Raw genomic sequence first — 21,696 nt, 5'->3', positions numbered from 1 at the left:
GCAATGTCAGAGGCATGCCCTTGGTGGGAGGCTAGGTTTGAGCGCCCTCGAAGTGATCACTTACACGGATGCCGCTGGTGGCTTCCAGGTCAACTAACTCCACATGGGAGTCAATTTCCTGCACCAGCTCCATCATGCTAGCCATATCTTCTTCCTCATCAGCATTTGGGGGGTTTTGAATAGGGGGAGTGGGGTCCGGGAAAGGGATCTAGTTAGGATTCCTTAATGGAGAATCCTCAGGAACCCCCATAGCTTGTAGGGTGGCCAGCCACCCTTCCCCGAATAAGAGCTTTTGAGCTTGGCGGTTGACAGGCTTCACGGAATTTTCCACATCAACGAAACCTTTGTTGTACCACTTGTCTTCACAAGCCTCCAAAGCCACCTTCAAGTTGGTAATCTCTTCAGCTTGTGTAAGAGTCAAGCTCTCTGCCTTCGCTAGCTTAAGCTCAGTCCCTCTAAGCTTCACCTCTAGCTTCGCCCTCCCATTCTTTGCCAAAGCTCGAGCCTTATCTGATGCTTGGGCCTTCTTCTCAGTAACCTCGGTGGCCTTTTTCTGATCCTTCGCCGTGAGGGCCTTCTCACGCTCGACATCCTCAGTATCCTCCCTCAGCCTCCCGTCAATGAGATGGGTCAACTGCACATCCTGATTGCATGAAAGCCACAACTGTAAGGGAAAAAGGGAATATACATGCTGCATAATAAAAGAAAGAAGGGTAAGAAGACATGTTGCCACTATAGTATGCCACTGAAGGCGCTTGGCTAATGATTCATCATTCGCACTTGAGAGAAAGTGGACATCTTCAGGCAGCAGCAATCCATGGACCAGACTTTGGGACACTCGCCCCCCTTCGCCTTGCGCCCACACCCTCATGCCCGCGGACACTGACAATGGCTCACTATTGAGCATGAATGTGGGCTGCCAGCCAGGCCCCTGCCGAGAAGGCGAAGCAATGTGAGACTCGACTTGTGAGGTTGGCTGAACATCACCGCGGGGTTCTCTGATGGTAATCCCACCAGAAGCTCACGGAGGGGTCCTTGATGGCGCATCCCTTACACCAATGGAGGGTTGCTTGGTTATATGCTGCCTCTTTTGGGAGTGGCTAGAAGGAGAAGGATGAGGGGGATTCGGGTCCCTGCCTTGGGATTCTTGCTGTCGGGTCGTGGACCGTGCACCTGGCACAAACCGATCAACTGTTAATGCACGTCTTGTCACCATTTCTTCTTTATCGATATCGGATTCGGCTCCCGAGGATTGCATAGATTCAGCTGTCGTTGGCTCAGTAACTTGCACTAGGGCTTCAGGCTGCTCAACAAGTATATGGCCTCTGCGGCTTCAAGATACACGTTCAGTTGATTTGTCCCTCACCAGTGCGAGATCCTCTACGGTGATATATCTAGGACCTAGGTCCTGAGCCTCACCAATCGTTAGGGAAGGTGACAAAAAGTTGGCGTGCCGGACGTCAGTATAAGACAGCAACGGGTTGTCCACCAATAAGGCTGGCCTGAAGGGTTGCCAGGTAGAATACATAGGTTCGACATCGAGGACCAAATATGATGCTCGTAGTTGTTCATCCGAGTGAACAAAAATTTCTAACCTAAGTACGAAGTTTAGGTCTTTAACATGCACTACTTTGAGGTCTAGTCAGAACCTCTTGCTTTTTGCATAGAAACAATATAGAAACTGGTTAGTGACCATTCGATCAAAATAATCATACGCACAATTAACAAATAAAAGAAGCTCGGTACCAACCAACATCTTGTAGCAAGAGCGGATAGGGAGCTCACTAGCAAGCGTTGCCGCTCACCCGAACAAATTCTCCAGCCGAGTTTCTATTCGAGTCAGGTAGGCATGAAATAAGCCGTACCCTCATATCCTTAGTCTTTAAATAATAATCTGACCTAATGTTTCCATATAAACTATACATAAAGTTGATGTCGTGATCGTTCAATTGCAACCTGAACAATTAGTTCAACCGACTAATGCAACTCACCACTTGGTAAAAATTAGGGGGAAGTTGGTCGAGGCAAAGGCCATAGAATCTGTATGTTTTTAGACCCCTTAAAACCACAATCAGATTAACCTACGTAATTAGCCAAGTGATTACTTAATCCAAGTTTCAGATCTAGGTTAACACAAACATATAATCATATTATGCAAAATAGCAGAAATATAAATAACACAATGATATGATGACCTAGGAAACCAAATAGGTAAAAACCTGGGGAGGATTTAACCTAAGTATTTTCAAGGTAAACCTGAATCCACTATGAAAGAATCGAAGTTTTACAATAGGACTTAGACCACTAATATCCTATTGCTACCCACCAGAAGAAACTTACTGACACGACTACGTGCAAGCTCTGAGACCACGGACTCCTTCTTTCTTGGATTCTCTAGCAAGTACAAGTACACCCATTTGTGTTTCTTTAAGCTTTTCAGTGCAGCAATTGAATGATTATCAAGCTCTCAATCAGATCTCCTTCTTGATAATCCTAAGCATTGGTGAAGGCAACCACCTCTAGATCTCACAAGAGATTCACACACACAGCAAATAGAGCAACAGAAAAACGTGGCTAGGGTTTCCCTTTTATACTTAGGGCAAAACATAAAACCCAACACATTTTAATAGGCTAGGGCTAAGTTGGAAAAATCTATAGAAAAAACATTCTGCCCGAGATTTGATTGATCGAGTCTGTTCTTCGATCAATCGAGATAGGCCGAAATGCACTACTACTTCTGCAACAGCTCGATTCCAACTTTACATAAAAGACACAACTTTGAGCAAGTCTAAACAAGACTAACAACCTGTTTTGATCATGGTTTGCCAACAATACACATTAAAGTTCTAAATACATTAGTTCCTAAGTCTTTAGAACCTAACAGAATCTAAGGGTGCTTATAATGAGAAGGTCAACGAGGAACCTAACCCCACCCTCGAGGATAGCCATCAAGGGAAAGAACACAATGTTTAAGCCCTGGCGCCTATGGATGTTGATATCGCCTTCGTGACAGTAGGCAATGTCAACATCTTTAGGGACGTTGTAGGCCATTCTAAAGCTGGCCAAGGATGCTTCTGAAGATAGAAGATGGGAATAGCCCATTCCTAAACTAAGATTCCTGAACTAGAATTAAGGAAAAACTGAAAGAAGAAAAAAAGTAGGAAGAAAGGCAAAGGGAACTTACTGTGGGCTCTAAGGAGAGAAAGTGTTCTGGGTTGGTAGATGAATGCACGAAGGAAGTATGCTTGGTAGAGAGGGAGTATGAAAAACGAAGAATGCAAAAAGTGAAGAAGCGATTTAGAGAGAACTATTTATAGGGGCCAATAGAGGAGTAAATAACATTTAATAAATGAAGAGTGGGAAACCCTACGAATCCCCATGGTAACTACCATGCGCATTGCCTCGGTTCATGAACCGTCAGGCAATGATGATGGCTGAACTAGACAACTAGATACAGCACACCTTTTAAGGGCGCATTAATGAGGCTTTCAACTGCCAAGTATCTGCCCGTTGGACTTCCCAGATAGTTTCTTTCTTTTAGTGTCCTTGATTCGTTCTCGGGGACCGAGCACGAATCAAGGGGGGCTAATGTATGGCATAGGGATCCCCAGGCCCACTTGGGCCCTGAACTTCGATCTAATGGTATGACCTATGACCCCAACTCCTTTGATCGACTCCAAGCCCTGAGCCCTCTAGGGCCATAGGCCCAGGCCTCATGCCACCCTAAAGCCCATTGGGCGAATACTCTTAATATGTACGCATTATGTTCCATCACCAGGACCTTGCCCGGTCAACCTTATCCCGAACAAGATAGTGATTGCTCGGGGTACCGCCTCCCGGCTGCTCAGCAGTACCCTAGAGAGTATCGCCGCCGTGCGGCTTTTCTGAGGAAGGAAGCAGTTCCAATGCCACTCCTCCCACTCCCACCTAAACACCCACTTAAAGGCAATGGAATTGGACCTCCAAACCCACTAATAACCTAAAGTAATCATAACCCTTCCACTAATCTTGAGCTATAAATAAGAGATGAGAATGAGGAATTGGGGGTTGGCAATTCTGGGAAGAGTACTGGGAAAAAAGAGTAAATACTCAGAGAAAACAAAGGAGTGATTTTGTTAAGAAGAGAGAAAGGCTTGAGGAAATAGAAGTATGTTTGGGTTTGCCGAGTAAAGGACCACCCACAGTAGGAAACCCAAAAGCCCATAAAACAAATAGATTGTGAGCCCAAGTAGAGGTTAGGCCCAATAACCATATATTTTCGGCATGCACATAATATATACTCGAAAAAGAGTGTGTATGTGTGTTATATTAAAGGGAAAACTTCAAAATCTGATAGTTTTTAGACCCCTTAAACAATTGATTAAACCTAGGTAATTAGCCAAGTTGTTACTTAGTCCAATTAAACAAGTCTAGGTTATCACAATAACAAAGATCATATCATGCAAAGCAGCGGAAAATAAATAACACACGATATGATCACCCAGGAAACCAAACCGGTAAAAACCTAGGGAGGATTTAACCTAGCTATCCTCAAGGTAAACCTGAATCCACTATCTGAAAGAATCGAAGTTCATACAAAAGGACTTACAAGCACCCCCGTTCGACTTCCTAATGCTACCAACCAGTAGAACTTACTGACACGACCACGTGCAAGCTCCGAATTCACGGACTCCTTCTTTCTTGGATTCCCACTAGCTACAAGCACCCCCGCTTGTGTATTCTTTAAGCTTTAATGGCAGCAACTGTTTTGATCATCAAGGTGTAGAGAATATCTCCTCCTTGAAAACCCTAAGTTTGTGTAAAGGAAAACTCCTTTAGATCTCACAAGAGATTTACACAAACCGCAATATGAGCAACACTAAAACGTGGTTAGGGTTTGCCTTTTATACTTAGGACAAATAAGAAACCCTAAAAACGTTTTAAAACAACTAGGGCTGAGTTGGAAAATTCTGTAGAAAAGCGATCTGCCCGAGCTTCGATCGGTCGAGCCTAAGCTTCGATCGATCGAGCCAGGCCGAAAGCCACAATGCTTTCTGCTTTACACTCGATTCCAACTTTACATTGACTTACAACTTTGAGCTAGTTTTAAACACTTCTAAACACATTGTTTTGATCATGGTTTGCCAACAATACAAATTAGAGTTCTAAATACATAAAGTCCTACACTTTAAAACCTAACAAACTCCCCCTTTGGCAATCCGTGACAAAACACAACATAGAAGCTCAAAGTTTACAAAATGAAAAGCCCTTTACAAAACAATGCTCATAAACCAAATTCAATCCTAACTACTATCCATTAGTTGCAAGTGTAGACAGCAGCTCAATTGAATTAACCTGTATATTTCCTGAAACACTAAACAAAATGCATAACCGCATGTGTGGAAATAATACAAGTAAACAAAATAACTTCTTGATTTCAAACAACACACAAATAAAGACATATATCAATAAATAACTCATAAATATAAATCAATAAGCAGTTTGAAACAAGAAACAAATAAAGTACCAACAACAAAAACATAAAACTCCCCCTAATATGAATATCCCATAAAAAACAAGGTAAGAGCTAAAAATGTTAAGTACACAGTGAAGCACCTAGATACAATCTAAAACTCCACAAGCTCCAACCAAAATCAAAAAGTCTCCCCCTGAAAACAAAAAACCTACAAGTACTCCCCCTTTTTGTGACGGAATGCCAAAGGGCAAACAAGATATCCATCATCAAAAGGGAGGTAGTCTAAACAACGCCAACTCCGCACGCAAGGCACGGATCTCATTAAGCACGTCCACCAAAATCTGTCCTTGAGCCGCCTGAACGGTCAAGACATGATCCAACGTGCGACGAATGTCTGAATCATCCCTAGCAATCGGTGGAGGAACAGCAGCATCAGCATCAGCAGCAGCACCTGAAGTCTCAGCAGCAGCTGTACCTGTAGAAGAGGGAGGAGGGAAAACACTATTAGATGACGCACCTCTAGGACGAGAAGGAGGAACCCTCAACTAAGCAGCCCTCTGACGAAGAAAGGTGGCACCTATGGGAGCTATCACATGAACAGGCTCACCTGATGGAAAACCATCTAGACCTAAATAGAGCAGAATCCTATGAATGAAAATAGGATGAATCAATGCATGCCCTACGGTAGAACTCCTATGAACCTCGTTCAAAGAACGAAGGAACAAGTGAGGAAAACTGATAGATGCTCTAGAAGCAAAGGCATACAAAAACACACATCGCTCTAAAGGGATGATGTGGAAGTGAGAGATAGGCCACAAGGAATGACACGCAATCCTAAAGAAGAGATAGGCAGTCTCGGTAAGCTCAGCGGACGTGATCTGAGGATCAGAACCCCACTGGATAGATGACCCAGTGATGCAAGACATGACAACATCTAAAGAGGGTGACTCATCATAGGGATAGTCAGCATCCCGAACAATCGGCACCCCAAGAGCCTCAGCCACCACCCGAGGGGTAATGGTGAACTCTACACCTCGTTTCCAACTCCTAACAAGGGTGTTGGAATCATAGACGTGGCAAGAGAGATTCGAGTAGAACTCTCTAATCAGGGCGGTCGGAGGTGGATGATCTATCTCTACGAGAGGCAACCAACCCCTAGACTCAAAATTGGCCCTAATGGCCGGATCAAGCGCATCTAACACAACAGCTCGCTCAGAACAGGTCTTACGCCTACAGTTCAAGGTGTCATAGGCTTCTCTACACTTATCATTCTTAAACAGTTCTACTCTAGGTGGAGACTCAGAGGAAGTGGAAGTGGTCCTGTGAGCTCTAGTTTTCCTAGGCATGGTGCTAAGATAAGGATCAAAACACAGAGTGAAAGAACAAAAACTACAAACCAAAAACCAAGGGCAGACTGCAAGTTAGCACAAAAACAAAAAAAAGAAACAAAATCTATATGATGCATGAACAAGTTTAAATGTCATGATGCATGTGCTAATGCAGTGAATTAAGTCAAAAAGGTTCAAATTACAAAATTGGCTTGCACATAAAGGTTTTTAACACAAAAACCCCAAAATAAAGAAACCACTTGATCAATTTTAAAAAAAATTGACGAATTTGATCATTACACATGATATAATAACAACAATAATGACCAATTACATCAATTGGAGAAGCCAATTTCATCAATTTAAGCCAATTTGACAAAATCCCCAATTCGGATCAAATTCAAAACCCTAGAATTTTCAATTTTTCAAAAACTACAAAATTGGTCAAATTAAACTATATAGAACATCAATATAACATCATGGCACAAAAACCCATTGATCAATTACACAAGAATTGGCTTGAATCATCAAAAACCCCAATAATTTTGAAGATGCCGAAAATACCCATGAGAATGCATGAAAAATGCATGAAATCAAGAAAGAAACTTGAAAAAGAAGGGCAAAAGGGTCTTATCGACTTCTAAGGACAAAAACCTTGCAAAAATCTTAAAGGAAAACGACAAAAATTTGATGGTGGAGCCAAGAGCCAACGCGGAGAGAGAGAAAAGCAAGAAAGAGTTTGAATAGTGACTTTGAAAAAGTCCAATTCTGCTTTCTAAAAAACCTGATACACGAGTTTCGATCGGTCGAAAATCAGCCTCGACCAGTCGGAACAGACAGAGGCCCCCTCTCTCAAAAATAATAAAATTTTAAAAATTTCGATCGGTCGAAAAACAGAATGGACCGATCGAATCAGGCAGAGGCTCACCATATTTTTCAGGAAAAACACAATTTTTGAAAAATAAATTGATTTAACTCAAAGCATTAAAATTTAGAACAAAAATGCATGAGTATGAGATGATATGATTTTCCAAACAAGAAATTTAAGCCCAATATTCTCAAAAACAAAATTTTGCATTCTCCACAAATTTTCAAGCAACAAATTTAGTTTGCACATAATTCAAAGTGATTGCAAAAACTTGGTTGGTCAGACCATAAACACACACAATAACATGTACAATGTTTAGCAAAGAGTAACTCGTGTAGTGTGTGCAACTAGCAAAGACATGAGATACATGTGAGGTGATATGTGAATAGCAATCAATCACAAAGTCTACAAAATTCATCACAAAGAATTTAAAAGAGACTATCACCTAAAGAGTTACGTCATATAACTCCCACATCTCCTAGATCATAAGCTTGCAATCATGTAAGTTTCTTGTATTTATGCCTCATAATATACATTCCAATTTTAAGTTTATGTGAGTTTGGCATCAAGCCTAATAGTACACACCAATTTTGATTTTAGGAATTAATCACTTTTACCGAGGCTTCACCTTATGTTCTTTTTGTGCATGTGCTACACTTTCTCGAGCACAAAATCTTATGATATGCACTGAGGTGTTCATGATTGGCTAGTGAACAGTGGTGAGATGGTTATTTATGCCTTTCTCTAAAAGTTCAAGTCCAACATTTTAAAAACATGTGACTTCAAGATTAAGACATAGTAATCAAAAACCATACACATCTTTCCCACACAACATGCACTACAAATCTTCAACTAGTAAAGTGCAATAAATAAGCTCATCAAAGCTAAACAAGGTACAAAAAAAACATGTTATGTGAAAATAAATTGACCAACCTTGTTCTCAAAAACCAAGAAGAATAGTGCAAAAACAAAATGTGCTTCCTTTTCCCTTTTTATTTTTTATTTTTTTATTTTAACAAAAATAAAAACACCTAGAATGAAATGCATAAATGTTATACAATGCAAATCCTAGAGACAAAAAAAAAAAAAAAAAAAAAAACACAACCAAAGAACAATGGTCACAAAGGGTAGAGCAATGAAGCACAAGGACCATATCAGAAAGACTCAGTTAGGTCGAGTCTTTTGCATCCAAAACCTTTTAGATGCACCACGAGTATTGGAGTTCTTATTCACTTGAGAATGATTACCAACTCCAGGATTGGAATAAAGGTTTAAAGCCTTTACCAAATCACCAATAAGTACCATAGGATCAAGTGCTTGAGGCACAGGTACTTTTGGTTTGTTTGCTCTCTTTGCAGCTTGCAGCTTGTAGCAATTTGGACGTATGTGTCCAGTCTTTCCACAAAAATGACAAACCCATGCAGGTTTATCATGTGTCTTGTCCTTAGATAGGGTAGGCTTCTTAGGCTTAGATTCTTTCAGATCAACCTTAATCTTCCTAGATGATGAACCTTCTAAGGGTTTAGCAACCTCACTCACAGGGGGTTTGACAGTTTCACTCACTATCTCACTCACTGAAGGTTCAGAAGAAGAAGATGAAAGAACAAACTTAGTCGAATGGGGAGCGGACACACAGATGCTATAAACATAACCTAAACCAGTTTTGTCAGAAGATGACTTTTGAACACTCAGCATTTGATCAAGTTTAAAACTAGCAGATCTAGCAACAGATAAATCAAGTTCCAAAAATTTAACTTTATCAAGAAAAAGCATGTTTTCAGTTTTCACATTGTTCAAAAGATCATTAGCATCAAGCAATTTAACAAGCAAATTTTTCTTTTCAAGCTCAAGAGATTCAATTTTCTTTAGGCCAAGTTCAACATTCATAGCATCCTTTGCAGCAACTTTGCAAAGTTTGTTATAGGCCTCTTGAAGATCTGCATCTTCAGAGAGTTCCCCATCAGAAGGGTTCTCTTCAACAAATATGCTCTCATCAACTACAGCAGTAGCAGTGAAAGCAATGAAGTTTCCATCCTCATCACAATCAGAATCATGATCAGAAACTTCACCATCACTAAGGGTTACAACCATAGCCTTACACATAGACTTCAAATAGGTTGGACATTCAGATTTCAAGTGTCCATACCCTTGACATCCAAAACATTGAGAGCCCAAAGAATTATTGGAAGTTTGACCTACTCTTTCTCTAGGTTTATCATTGTTATTAACCTTAGTGGGATCATGCTTCCTAAAATTTCTAGGTTCAGCAGTGTTTGTGCCTCTTGCCTTTCTATTGTTATTCCTGAGAAAGTTTCTAAAGTTCTTGGCAAGATAGGCAATTTCTGTAGCAGAGAGCTCATCATCAAATCCACTACTATCAACATCATCAACAGACTTAAGAGCCATTGATTTGGATTTGGTAGTTTTGGGTAGATCCAACTCATAGGATTGAAGAGATCCTACAAGCTCATCAACAGGGATGGAGTCCACATCCTTGCTTTCAGTAATGGCAGTCACCTTGGATCTAAAGTCTTCAGTCAAAGATCTAAGAATCTTCCTAACAATTTTAGGTTGATCATAGATTTCACCCAAGTTAAAGGCAGAATTAACAATATCATTCAGTTTAGCGTAGAATTCATCAAAAGATTCATCATCAGACATCCTAATGCTTTCAAATTTAGAAGTCAATTGTTGCAATTTATTTATTTTGACAGCCTTTGTGCCTTCATGCACAGTCTGGAGGATATTCCAAGCAGTATGAGCGATCTCAACATTCGAGATTCTCTTAAATTCCTCCATAGAAACAGCATTAAAAATCACATTCATAGCCTTGCTATTAAACGAAGCTGCTTCTTTCTGAGAAGTTTGCCACTCACTAATAGGAGTAGTGGGCTTCTCCCATCCGTATTCAACGGAGTTCCATACTCTCTCATCAATGGATTTCAGGAAGACTTTCATCCTTACTTTCTAGTAAGCATAATTATTCCCATCAAAGTGAGGAGGAATAACTAGAGAGTATCCGTGTTCCATGACAACAGGGGTCAAGGATCAGCTCAAAGATCAAAGGATCAAAAACAAAAGAGCTACTCGCTCTGATACCACTTGATAGTTTTTAGACCCCTTAAACAATTGATTAAACCTAGGCAATTAGCCAAGTTGTTACTTAGTCCAATTAAACAAGTCTAGGTTATCACAATAACAAAGATCAAATCATGCAAAGCAGCGGAAAATAAATAACACACGATATGATCACCCAGGAAACCAAACCGGTAAAAACCTGGGGAGGATTTGACCTAGCTATCCTCAAGGTAAACCTGAATCCATTATCTGAAAGAATCGAAGTTCATACAAAAGGACTTACAAGCACCCCCGCTCGACTTCCTAATGCTACCAACCAGTAGAACTTACTGACACGACCACGTGCAAGCTCCGAATTCACGGACTCCTTCTTTCTTGGATTCCCACTAGCTACAAGCACCCCCACTTATGTATTCTTTAAGCTTTAATGGCAACAACTGTTTTGATCATCAAGGTGTAGAGAATATCTCCTCCTTGAAAACCCTAAGTTTGTGTAAAGGAAAGCTCCTCTAGATCTCACAAGAGATTTACACAAACCGCAATATGAGCAACACTAAAACGTGGCTAGGGTTTGCCTTTTATACTTAGGACAAATAAGAAACCCTAAAAATGTTTTAAAACAACTAGGGCTGAGTTGGAAAATTTTACAGAAAAGCGATCTGCCCGAGCTTCGATCGGTCGATCCTAAGCTTCGATCGATCGAGCCAGGCCGAAAGCCACAGTGCTTTCTACTTTACACTCGATTCCAACTTTACATTGACTAACAACTTTGAGCTAACTTTAAACACTTCTAAACACATTGTTTTGATCATGATTTGCCAACAATACAAATTAGAGTTCTAAATACATAAAGTCCTACACTTTAGAACCTAACAAAATCTGTCAAGCAACTTTGTTATATATGTTCTTCTAAGACAATTAATTTTATACATGATTTGAATATGGTATTTATGGTGTGTCTCCACATAAATTTAGGTACATGGAGTAAAATTGGAGTTTAATTTCAAATTTTAATTGAACACTTGGAAAGATAATTATGATGTGGTCCTCACATAAATTTAGACGCATTTTGCAAAATTGAGCTCTAATTTAGAATTCTAATTGAACTTTCTCTGAGTTTTACCTATTAATATATATATATATATATATATATAGCTAGTCACAGACCCATGCAATGTGTAGGAATATTATTAATGATTATTTTGTGGTTCAACTTAATTATTTGAAAGTAACAAATTTATGAATAAGTTAGTAAACTACCATTAATAATAATAATAATAATAATAATAAAAGCCTAAAGATATATAACATAATTTATGAAATTATTAAAACAAAATTTTTTCAAGAAATCATTTAAATCATCCATCAAGTTTATGACATACCCTAGAAACTTCATAATTAAATATAGTGTAAAGTAACTATGGCTTTTACGAAAACAATGAATTCAAATTGACATATTGAAAATAAATAAATAAAAAGAAGTAGAAAAATAAAAATGAGATAAAATTTTGACATCCACCCTCTCTTCATTGGCGCCAAGAATTCATTTATTTGGGACGACTCCAATGATCAACTTTCCCTAGGTTTCAATGGTGAACTCATAACTTGATGGTGAAGGCACTAAGTGAGAGTCCACGTCATAACCAAGTTTTGCAATCACAAGGCTTCACAACACTAACTTGATAGAAGTTGAGGTTGAAGGAAATTTCAAGATCAAAGTAGCAATCATGCCTATAACCAAGAAAGATTAATGTGTTCATAATTATGAGATTACATAAGGGGATAACTTTGCTCTTTTGGACTTAAGCTTCAAGTTTTATGCACTGAGTGGCCAAGTTAAAGGTGTTTTGTGACAAACTTATGCGAGCAACTATGTGAGTAAGGTAAAGATGGGAGTTGTCAGAAATAATTTATTAAATCTCTTGCTCTATTGGGATGAACGTCCGAGTAGCAGTTTGTAAGAAATAATTTATTAAATCTCTTGCTTTTCAGTGCTCTATATAGCTACCTAGTGAGCACTCATTGGAGCACTCTTTTGTCATAAAATTTTTAAATAAGGCCATAATCATCATCAATGACATATTTTTGGCCATTTTTAATTAATGTATATGTGCAATTAATTTATATAACACAACAAAATGGTATGCTGCAAATAAAAATATGTTTATTTCTTTTGCATTGAAATAAAACCCATTAAATAACAAATAGTAGATGAATTTGGGGGGGGGGGGGGGGTTGGAGAGCGTAAGCAGAAGATCTGCATTATTAGACATTAGGCCTTTCTTCTCAAAAACAAAGAAATTAGACATTAGGCCTAAGAAATTTCACCAACATCTATCATGGCTGAGTCAAAGTAATGAATATGGGACACTTAACTCTATGTGTACCGTCACTCCATTCCAATGATGCTGGTAAACTTGTCGTTTGGTTAATTGAAAGCAATTGTGGTGGTCCCTGTATCGCAACCAGGAAAGATTTTTTCTAGTTTAATTGACTAAAAGTCAACTTATTCGGAATAACAGTGACCTTGAGATTCTTCGGCGCCCTGACAGTTGCCTTGTATATAGATTTTCTAGAGCCCACATTTGTTACTGTCCTATGAAAGATGGCTGATATACTAGATTTAGCGTTGGTAAACTGAAAATACATGGATGGGTAATTTAAGACATCATGTCCTCCAATGTTTGGGAGACTTGAGCAATTGGTGATCTCTCCAGTGAACAAGTGTAGCAGTGTCCCAGTGTAGCCCTCATTACATAGGAAGCGGGTATAGTCGGACGTTGAAATGTCATATATCAAACCGGGGTCTAGTGCTCTAATGGGGTCAATTTGGCCAGCCCATATGCTAACTCTGTTTGGTCATCCTTGATTTTCAATTCAGATGCTGATCATCAATCAAGAAGCAAAATTATAAAACACTCAAAAAGCCTAATTTTTTTTATATAAAACTTATTTTGGGGAAATATGAGATTATATCTTGATCAATGTGTTTATATAGAAGGAATACAAATGTTAAGATTATTACAAATTTTGCTACCGGAGATTTACAAACTAAAGTGACAATATGAATTTCATTGGTGCATCTTCAATAACTAATAAATATATATATCTATATATATATATATATATATTGTGAATAATGACACATCGGTTTGTAATGATTTTGCAACAAAATTTCTAGTATCCCTAACTTTACTCATAAAATGAATATCATACATTTCTTATTAGAAAATAATCATCTCCATTAATCATGGGCAAAATCTGTTTCATAGTAAAGATTTTATATTTGAATCAAACAGTTTACATAACATATGGAAACATATTAAGATGGGTAATATTTCTACTAAACTAATTGGCATATTGTCCATATTGTTGGTAAACAATGAGCAGTGTGATGGCATTGGAGAATTTGAAAGAAACATTAAAAACCTCTTATTGACACCATTTTAATGGTGGTTCTTGTAAAATGACACTCATCTTTAACACATCATGAGAATTTCAAGAGACTAACCAGTTGTCATTAGGGCCGATTTAATTGCAGAAGGAGACCAATTAGGGTGGAATGTTTTGATGTAGGCGGCAGCACCAGCCACATGAGGGCAAGCCATTGAGGTTTCAGATAGTATATTATACACACCAAACCGGTCGTCCGAAGGAGACCTAATCGCTGATGAAAGTTTAGAGTAAGCAGCTAGTATATCTAGCCTAGGTGCCACAATATCCAGCTGCAAATCAAACATAATTTAAAACCATCATACTAGTATATATGCTCAAAATAAGTGCACAAATTTATGCCTAGAATGTTTATCATTGCAAAAGGTTACCTTAAGTATTGTGCGAGATATCTTGGATGGACCTCGGGATGAAAAGGAAGCCACAAAGGGTGCAGCAGTGTTGCGTATTGATTTGGACTGGTGTATGATAGCTTGAGGGTTTCTGAAAATTTTATCAATGAAAAAAAAAAACCCATTAAGAATGTTAATATATCAAGTTATTTTTTTATATTAATTGAATAATTACAAGTTATAATGAACCCTAAATAATGTATAAGGTATATATAGGATTAAAAACTAGGCTGCAGGCTAGCTCTATATTAGTATGAACTTAGAATATATACTTTGGTCACAACAAAAAGAAAAATAAAATATTCAAATTAATAACAACCCTCCTAGCAATTATTGGGAGGGGGGGCATTTTATATAATAAATTTGTTTCTTCTTACTTGGTTGAGTTGACGTATGCAAGAATTTTGTAAGCAAAACTAGAATCAACAAAGGCACCAGGGATGATAGACGTAAAGGTGGTATCTATCTTCTCTACGAGAGATATGAGATCCCCAGCCCCACCTATGCTCTTAATGTAAGTTTGACTTGCTGATTCATTGCATAGCACGATCTTTCCTTTGACTTTATTCGCGTCCAGGCTTCCTTCACTACAATACCTGCACAATTCTTTAATTGATTAGTGCTACTAATATTAACAGTCTGACCCTGAATATATATTAGGTTTGGTGATCTTCAATTACAGTATAAATCATGAAATAGAAAGTGCTCTCTAATTAATTACCAGGGAGTTGAAGTTGGAGATAAAGAACTATTGGCTGCTAATCCCGCAGTGGTTAGAGGGTACGTCTTCTTTTTTGGTGAAAATGTGTTGATGGTAATTCCCTGTTATTCAATGCCCCAGTAAATGTAACGTGATTATGATCAAGAGAAATGGAAAAGGATCATGCTCCCAGATAAAAGCACTCCATTGCTGAATATTATTACACTTTAAATGAGATGAGTTGTTTTATTTACGATCATCCCCATTTAAAATCTTTTAAATAATGTGACATTCTGTACGTAGTTAGATTTAAAAAAAAAAATTTAAATCTTAACTATAAAACGAATTCCACCTGTTTCAAGTAAAAAAGAAAATTATCATGTTCCTAGATGGAAGCACTCCTTTACTAAGCAAGACCATCATAATTAATGCCACAAGTTGCTTCAGGATCATCTCCATTTGAAATATTTTCATATTTTTGGTTAGATTAAATATTCCTATAAATCTAGTGCTATATCATTTTTTTTTGGTAGCAAAACTTTGTATGCCATCCCAAAAAGAAAGAAGAGACTTACATCAGTTTGTAGGTTATTTCCAAGTTTAACTGAAGTCCTGAACAGCCTATCAATGGAAGAAGCACCAACAGTCATTATTCAAGGACCTACGTTCTGCAAAGTATACAAAGATGGACCACCATTCCGTGCCGAACATGCTGTGAAAATCCCCCTCTTCATTGCATGAAAGGCACCAATCGAAATGGGATCCTCAAAAAAGCTACTTGCGGATGCTCCGATAGATATTGATAGCACGTCAATTCCATCATCAATGGCATCGTCCAATCCAGCCAAAAGGTCTATCTCACTGCAACCTCCGTTCGAACACACCTTGTACATTGCAATGCGTGCTGATGGAACCCCACCTCGAGCTATGCCTTTGTCTAAACCGTAAAAGCTCGCGCCTGCTATTAAGGCACCTGCTGCAGTGGATGCAGTGTGACTGCCGTGGCCATCATCATCTATTGGGGATCGATTTGGATCTAATTTGGCCGTAACGGGGTCGTTGTTGTAGAATGTTGCACCTATTACCTTGCTGCATAAAAGGGTGAATAGCTTAGAAATTAAATGAAAGATCCATGCGTGAATAGCTTGAATCATGTGCTTTGTAACCACCTTATGTGCGCCACATGGAATAATATCCCATTGAACTTGTCCTACTTAAATTAGGACTTGTGGTTACCGACTTAGGTTTTGCTTTTTACCCTAACTAACTTGTACTTGTATAAATAGCAATGAATGGAAATAGTATTTTGAATCAAATAATACCATGTCATCCATATCAAAATTCAATAAACGAGAGACATGTATGTAAAAATAACTACTCATTAACACATGCCTTTCATTGTTAGCATGGTAATTATTTTTTGCAAATGTATCTCATTTATTAGATTTTGATACAACCGATATGGTATCATTTGATACCAAATACCCTCTACAATTGATGGGTGGTAATCAGAGTGAGCACCAACTTTTGTTATTAGAAAATGTTTCCTCTATTCTTTGGTAGAGTTCTAAGTCGAGACTTTGTTTGTGCTTTTGGTGGCTATGAGTTCTTTGGGTGTATTTGAGCCTTAGGTTTTGTGAGAGTGCTTTTGGTACCACCTTTGTACTCTCTTTTGTTAGTGAAACTTTCTCCTTAACACCACTTATGGACGTAGGCCATAAGTCGAACCATGCAAGTCTTAGTGTTACCTGTGTGATTGTTTCTTCTTTTTTTATTTCAATTTTTCATAACCCCATTGCTATTTGGATACATACAACAAATAGATCTTTATACTTTCTCTATTCTCAACAAATTGGTGTCAAAGCTTCTGCTTTTATAATAAGATGTATTATTTAAATTTCATTTTTATCCTAAGTAATGTTTAAAACACAATATTTTATTTTTAGAATTATTGATAATATCTGTTATGATTGGAATAAAATCACTTTCATTTGGATCTACCAACATACTTTTTATTATGCATCTAGGCATACTATTTTGTGGTTGGTCACAATTGAGGAGAGAGATTGAGATTGTTTACTTGTTATAGCCGGTGAAGTTGCCTACTACTTGGCATCAACCCTTCCATTTTGATGGAGGAGGTCCTAGTCCTTTGTCATCAAAACTTGGAGCATCAATATAAATTCCTAAAAAATAAGGGGAGGAAAAATAAAAAATTAAATAAGTTATCAAAATTCCACCATGATGACATGTAACATAGAGGAAGTTAAAGCTCTATGAGAAATTTCAATTTATTACTTGTATCTAATAAACCAACAATGATATTACTTTCAATTTGATGATTTCTCTTCACTGAGGGAGGCATTCCTAAGAAATCCCATGATCTTGTTGTATGAAGTTTTCGAATTCTACTAAGAAACACCGACACCACATTTTCGTTCTTTGTAAAAGATGCATATATGTATATAAATTATATAAGACAACCACCCGAAGAGAAATAAAGAAAAAGAAAAAGAAAAAGAAAGAAAGAAATGTTGTGTAACATGATGTTTTTAGTGTGTACCTTGTAGTCTTTCAGCTTCATATAGGTTTGCTGCAAACGCGTTAAATCTCTTTGTGTAGCTATATATCATGGACTTTTGGGCAATACGACCACTGAAAAACAACAATACTTGATGGTTTAATTGTCTACCCAAATAACTCAATTTGTTGCATGCTGGGATGTTATATCATATATGGATTATACCCTAAAAGCTAATTTTATATACATATAAAATGATATAGAATAGATAGTACAGGCATTCTTGGAGTAGCAAGGCACTAGAAGTCATGGTGCAAGATCAAGGGGGTGCTAGTAGAGGTAATCGGGGTGACAATGTCGGAATTACATAAAATTTGACAAGTTGAAAGGAAACGACATTTTGATAAAGACTTGAGCCTTAATCCTCGAGGGTCACCCAAATTTAGTCAAATTCCTTTGTTAAGGCCCTGAAAACTGTGTTTTCCATATTTTTAGTAATATTTGTTTTTCTTTAATAACTTTTAATTTAAAACTTAGAATAATGTCTCATCTATTTTGGGACATCTCTTAGAAACAGTATTTTCAATTTCCATAATTATCTCAATTTTGCTATTTTTGGAAAAAATTTACTATTTTGCCACCTAATTATGTGATTAACACAAATTAGGCTTTTGAACATATTGCTAGCCATCCTAGGTATTCTTTTTACTATTTAAACATATTGTAGCCTCCAAGACAGTTTAGTTTTCAGATTTATAAAAATACAGAATTTGTCTATTATTTTTCTTTGGTGGATTCCAGATACCTATCACCTTGTGGATTTGAGGTTTTCATTAAGAAGATAACGTGTTTAGTTTCTTTTTCCAATCAGAAAGCAAAATGTTTGTTTTCTTGTAGCTTCCGCAACATCAGAAAAGCCCAATGCTATACATATTGATAAGTTCCTAACCATTATGGAACCGTCCCCTACCACCAAATCTTTGACCCATGTATGAATTATACTTCACCCAATTACTTTCCATGAAAGAGAGAACAAATCAAGACATTTAATCCTAGAGAAAATCTTGAGATTAGTCAACAAATTATCTTAGAAACAGTATTTTCAATTTCCATAATTATCTCAATTTTGCTATTTTTGGAAAAAATTTACTATTTTGCCACCTAATTATGTGATTAACACAAATTAGGCTTTTGAACATATTGCTAGCCATCCTAGGTATTCTTTTTACTATTTAAACATATTGTAGCCTCCAAGACAGTTTAGTTTTCAGATTTATAAAAATACAGAATTTGTCTATTATTTTTCTTTGGTGGATTCCAGATACCTATCACCTTGTGGATTTAAGGAATCCCTTGTGGATTTGAGGTTTTCATTAAGAAGATAACGTGTTTAGTTTCTTTTTCCATTCAGAAAGCAAAATGTTTGTTTTCTTGTAGCTTCCGCAACATCAGAAAAGCCCAATGCTATACATATTGATAAGTTCCTAACCATTATGGAACCGTCCCCTACCACCAAATCTTTGACCCATGTATGAATTATACTTCACCCAATTACTTTCCATGAAAGAGAGAACAAATCAAGACATTTAATCCTAGAGAAAATCTTGAGATTAGTCAACAAATTAAGGGACTGATTACTAGAAAAAATCATGGGATTGAGAAAATTAATATTTAATATGCAATTCAAATTCAGATTATTTTTACTTTTGCATGTAATTCTATTATAAATTTGGATTCCATTGTAATTTACTTTCATGAGAGGTGTATGAGAAAATCATGTAAACTTGAATGTTTTCTCTCTTCTCCCTTTTCTTTTCTCTGTATCTCATTTACAAATTTATAAATGAATTATTCCAGGTATAAATTACCACCAAAAAAAATAAGAAACAAAAGGAAAACTAGTATTGTTTAAATTAAAATATGAGTAGATATAAGCATGCAATGTTTAGATATTTTGTCATCCCACTTACCCTCCAACAACTGAAGAAAGCAAGTTGTGATGAAGATTAGTAGCAGAGGTTTTTGACTGTAGTGCCTCTCCCATGTACACAATGTACACCTATGTGTTAATGAAAAATAAATTTCTGATTAGTGAATGAACTCGATTATATGAAGTGAATGGATCAAGTAATATACAAATTATAAAATGCCTTCACCTTTCTAACTACGTCACTAGAACCATGAGTGAATGACCAATGAAGTTGCGTAGCCAGAAGGAAGAGGGTGATCATACAAATTCGAACCATTTTTAGTTCTTCCATTACATTCAACACTGCTCTTGCTTTCTCTGTTGTTCCTATCTTTATAGTCAGATTTTTCTTTAAATATCCCTAGTTGTTCTTTCTCTTTTTTTGTGTTTTCTTAATATGGAGAACATTTTTATGCTAAAATATAATCTTGGACTTTTTCCAATTTACAATTAAGATTCTTGCATAGACTAATTAATTAAAGATACTACATCTGTTTAGGTGTAACTTCATTATATTTAATTACAAACGGTTTCTTTATTAGCTTGTCCACCTGTTAAAACCGAGAATAAGCACCCAAAATTTTTATGTATTGAATTACTCTTTAAACAAGGGTCATTCTACGGTACCCCCTATTTTTTTAGGGGGGTACGGTACCCACACAAATCATGACCATAAATTTGGTGGAGTTTTAATCCCGATGGTTCATTTTATTTTAATGGGTTACAGGTTACTAGTAGAGTAGGTTAGATATATAAACCTAAAATAAAATTTAGATTGTTCCTTTCACGCCGTTCTCTCTATCCTTCTCTAAGTTTCTTGCCGATTTCTTCTTCAGTTCTTTTCAAAAAAACCAGATTGCTTCTTCTTGCGTTCTTTTTGTCGTTCTCCTTTAGCACCTCTTCGACTTACTATCCAGTGAAGGTTTCTTGAGATGATCAGAATCTCTTTGATATTGTTAAAGGTAAGGATCAAACGATGAAACCTAGTTTCATTGCCATTGTTTTGTATCCCTTTTTCTTTGTTGGTTTTTCAGGGCTACCCATTTGAAAAGGTAGATATATGCAATTATTTCAAAGGATTAATGTCGATTTTTCTATGGGTATGGGGTGGGTGGGGGGGGGGGGGGAGGAATCTTTAATCTTCTCCATGATTTGTTATATGAGTTGATTAACAATATCAATATTCATTTGTTATGTTTTATTTATTTTTTATTATTATTATTGTAAACTTTCGCTTATAGGAGTGTGTGGGTTTCTAGTGTTTGTGATTGTTTGTTCTTTTGAAGTAGCATGTGTATATGGGTATGTGTTGTTTCATTGCTTTGCCAAATTAGACCACTTAGTGAATATCCAAAGTAAGCATTTGTTAGTTAAACTCACGAGCAAGACAGAGCTTTATGGGTTGGTTCTTATAAATTTGATTGTGCTGGTATTTGAAATGAAATTAGGAGCAGAGGTAGTAATATGGAATGGTGGCATTTACTGTGGTTTAACTTGGCCATTCCCAAACATTCATTTGTTGGTTGGATAGTTATTCTTAGTAAGCTTTCAACCAAAGCTAGAATTTTGCAACGAGGTCTTCCAAGTTCCAGTGGATGGTTTGTGTGTTTTCTGCAACTCTGGTATTTGAGTTCAGGGGCCATTTATTTTTTGGTTCTTCTTTTACCAAGAGGGTCTGGGAATTTATAATTAACTTGTTTCTAGTATCTTTTGCTAAGATTGATTGGCAGGATAGTATGAGTTAGGGAGAAATAATCTTAAAGGAAAAGGCTTAAGAACAACCCTTTGAAACTAGCTTTGTGGGCTACTGTTTATCATGTATGGAAGCAAAGAAATTCTATTATATTTTCTAGGAAGGTATACACCGAAGATCAACTTATTTGCATTATAAAGAAGGATGTTCAAGGGAGACTAAAGAGCAAACTTTGCAGT

General features: G+C 37.1%; 1 pseudogene; it reads right to left on the bottom strand.

The window, feature by feature from the left end:
- Positions 1–208: 208 nt before the first annotated feature.
- Positions 209–20,041, bottom strand: LOC126720763 (subtilisin-like protease SBT4.15; annotated as a pseudogene).
- Between the last annotated feature and the right edge of the window lie 1,655 nt (positions 20,042–21,696).

This window comes from Quercus robur, chromosome 1 (assembly GCF_932294415.1).
Source record: "Quercus robur chromosome 1, dhQueRobu3.1, whole genome shotgun sequence".
Lineage (NCBI taxonomy): Eukaryota > Viridiplantae > Streptophyta > Magnoliopsida > Fagales > Fagaceae > Quercus > Quercus robur.
Note: the sequence above shows the minus strand (reverse complement) of the source record. Positions and strands in the feature narration are given on the sequence as shown.